Here is a 3819-nt window from a genome sequence, read left to right as displayed (position 1 = left end):
GTAAGAGTTTCCTTGATAACACATATTTTAGCGTCTGCACTGAGCTTAAACTTGACTGTTTGACACTGCCATAGAAGTAAAGAAAAGCGTGAATCGACAGGCAGTGATTCCCAGTCCAAATTTCCAGACTGAGTAAAGGCACTTGCAGAACGGAAGCAGAACGCACAACGAAAGCGCCCTCGTAGAACGCTACAGCATTCAGCAAATGAAATTGCTGCTGATGAACCGGCGATCCCTCGTCACTCGATTTATTTATTTATAAACAAACAAATAAATAAATAAATAAATACATGAACCGGTGATCAGTCGTCCCGCGCGAAGCGATTCGCGATATCACCGAAATCCAAATCGCTGTTTGCATTTTTGGCAAGAAATACCGAAATACCGACTACTAAATCCCAGTCGCTTATAGTATTAAATGCGCCCAACAAGATCACTTGGCTCACGCTGGCCACAACACAAAGAGCGCGGTGTATGGCGAGTTTTCACCGGCGCCTGTGCTTTAGAAAGCAAGAGTAGGCTTGTTCATACTGTCATCCTATCGTTTTCTGCTCACATCTACGTCCATTCCAGGTCATCCATAGGGCTCAATTCTCGACACTCGAGACAGCTGCATGGCCGCCAATACTCGCCATGTTCACTATCTCATTGGCGGTCAAGAGGATTGGCTCTCGAAAGGACATGTATACGCCAATCTTAACGCATAAAAAATGCCGTGAAAGGTGGCGCGCAGGATGCCCTGAAATGTAATTGCCATTTTGCAACTACATTGTTGCATTCTAATAGCCGCTAATGGTGCGCGAATAGGGACTTCTGAGACCTAACCGGACAGGCCGCCATTGGAATATGAACCTGGCAACGTTTAACGCTAGAACGTTATCTAGTGAGGCGAGTCTAGCAGTCCTATTGGAGGAATTAGAGGGCAGTAAATGGGATATAATAGGGCTCAGTGAACTTAGGAGGCCAAAAGAAGCATATACAGTGCTAAAAAGCGGGCACGTCCTGTGCTACCGGGGCTTAGCAGAGAGACGAGAACTAGGAGTCGGATTCCTGATTAATAAGAACATAGCTGGTAACATACAGGAATTCTATAGCATTAACGAGAGGGTGGCATGTCTTGTTGTGAAACTTAATAAGAGGTACAAAATGAAGGTTGTACAGGTCTACGCTCCTACATCTAGTCATGATGACCAGGAAGTCGAAAGCTTCTATGAAGACGTGGAATCGGCGATGGGTGAAGTCAAAACAAAATACAGTATAGTTATGGGCGATTTCAATGCCAGGGTAGGCAAGAAGCAGGCCGGAGACAAGTCAGTGGGGGAATATGGCATAGGCTCTAGGAATAGCAGAGGAGAGTTATTAGTAGAGTTTGCAGAACAGAATAATGTGCGGATAATGAATACCTTTTTCCGCAAGCGGGTTAGCCGAAAGTGGACGTGGAAGAGCCCGAATGGTGAGACTAGAAATGAAATCGACTTCATACTCTGCGCGAACCCTGGCATCATACAAGATGTAGACGTGCTCGGCAAGGTGCGCTGCAGTGACCATAGGAAGGTAAGAACTCAAATTAGCCTTCACTTGAGGAGGGAACGGAAGAAACTGGTACATAAGAAGCCAATCAATGAGTTAGCAGTAAGAGGGAAACTAGAGGAATTCCGGATCAAGCTACAGAACAGGTATTCGGCTTTAACCCAGGAAGAGGACCATAGTGTTGAAGCAATGAACGACAATCTTATGGGCATCATTAAGGAGTGCGCAATAGAAGTCGGTGGTAACGCCGTTAAACAGGAAACCAGTAAGCTATCGCAGGAGACGAAAGATCTGATCAAAAAACACCAATGTATGAAAGCCTCTAACCCTACAGCTAGAATAGAGCTGGCAGAACTTTTTAAGTTAATCAACAAGCGTAAGACAGCGGACATAAGGACCTATAATATGGATAGAATTGAACAGGCTCTCGGAACGGAGGAAACCTAAAAGCAGTGAAGAAGAAACTAGGAATAGGCAAGAATCAGATGTGTGCGTTAAGAGACAAAGCCGGCAATATCGTTACTAATATGGATGAGATAGTTCAAGTGGCTGAAGGGTTTTATAGAGATTTATACAGTACCAGTAACACCCATGACGATAAGGTGAGAGAGAATAGGCTACAGGAACTTGAAATCCCACAAGTAACACAAGAAGAGGTAAAGAACGCCTTGGGAGCTATGCAAAGGGGGAAGGCAGCTGGGGAGGATCAGGTAACAGCAGATTTGTTGAAGGATGGTGCGAACACTGTCCTAGAAAGATTGGCCGCCCTATATACACAATGCCTCATGACCTCGAACGTACCGGAATCTTGGAAGAACGCTAACATAATCCTAATCCATAAGAAAGGGGACGCCAAAGACTTGAAAAATTATAGACCGATCAGCTTACTGTCCGTTGCCTACAAAGTATTTACTAAAGTAATCTCAAATAGAATCAGGAATACCTTAGACTTCTTTCAACCGAAGGACCAGGCAGGATTCCGTAAAGGCGACTCAACAATAGACCATATTCACACTATCAATCAGGTGATAGAGAAATGTGCGGAATATAACCAACCCTTATATATAGCCTTCATTGATTACGAAAAAGCATTTGATTGAGTCGAAACCTCAGCAGTCATGAAGGCACTACGGAATCAGGGTGTAGATGAGCCATATGTAAAGATACTGGAAGATATCTATAGCGGTTCCACAGCCACCGTAATCCTCCACAAAGAAAGCAACAAAATTCCATTAAAGAAAGGCGTCAGACAGGGAGATACGATATCTCCAATGCTATTCACAGCATGTTTACAGGAGGTATTCAGAGACCTGGAGTGGGAAGAATTGGGGATTAAAGTTGATGGAGAATACCTTAGCAACTTGCGTTTCGCTGATGATATTGCCTTGCTTAGTAACTCAGGAGACCAATTGCAATGCATGCTCACTGACCTGGAGAGGCAAAGCAGAAGGGTGGGTCTGAAAATTAATCTACAGAAAACTAAAGTAATGTTTAACAGTCTCGGAAGAGAACAGCAGTTTACGATAGGTAGCGAGGCACTGGAAGTGGTAAGGGAATACATCTACTTAGGGCAGGTAGTGACCACGGATCCGGATCATGAGACTCAAATAACGAGAAGTATAAGAATGGGCTGGGGGGCGTTTGGCACGCATTCTCTAATCATGAACAGCAGGTTGCCATTATCCCTCAAGAGAAAAGTGTATAACAGCTGTGTCTTACCAGTACTCACGTACGGGGCAGAAACCTGGAGGCTTACGAAAAGGGTTCTGCTGAAATTGAGGACGACGCAACGAGCTATGGAAAGAAGAATGATAGGTGTAACGTTAAGGGATAAGAAAAGAGCAGATTGGGTGAGGGAACAACGCGGGTAAATGACATCTTAGTTGAAATGAAGAAAAAGAAATGGGCATGGGCCGGACATGTAATGAGGAGGGAAGATAACCGATGGTCATTAAGGGTTACAGACTGGATTCCAAGGGAAGGGAAGCGTAGTAGGGGGCGCAGAAAGTTAGGTGGGCGGATGACATTAAGACGTTTGCAGGGACAACATGGCCACAATTAGTACATGACCGGGGTAGCTGGAGAAGTATGGGAGAGGCCTTTGCCCTGCAGTGGGCGTAACTAGGCTGGTGATGATGATGATGATGATGATGACCAAGTACAAATCTATTAGTGACAGAATCAAATCGAATCCAATGTGTTATACTTTTCGAAGAGTTTCCGAATACGGAATAGCTGTTAGCACAATTAATATAAATAAATATTCTTAAAGGTAGCAGGTTTCTGCCA

General features: G+C 44.4%; 1 protein-coding gene across 1 annotated transcript in view; it reads left to right on the top strand.

Annotated features, from left to right (window-relative positions):
- Positions 1-3819, top strand: part of LOC129387370 (serine/threonine-protein kinase haspin-like) — a 36463-nt gene that overhangs the window by 59 nt on the left and 32585 nt on the right. The window lies entirely within an intron of this gene.

This window comes from Dermacentor andersoni, chromosome 2, assembly GCF_023375885.2.
Source record: "Dermacentor andersoni chromosome 2, qqDerAnde1_hic_scaffold, whole genome shotgun sequence".
In the NCBI taxonomy this organism is placed as follows: domain Eukaryota; kingdom Metazoa; phylum Arthropoda; class Arachnida; order Ixodida; family Ixodidae; genus Dermacentor; species Dermacentor andersoni.
The sequence above is the reverse complement of the archived record's forward strand: the minus strand, read 5'-3'. Positions and strand labels throughout refer to the sequence as shown.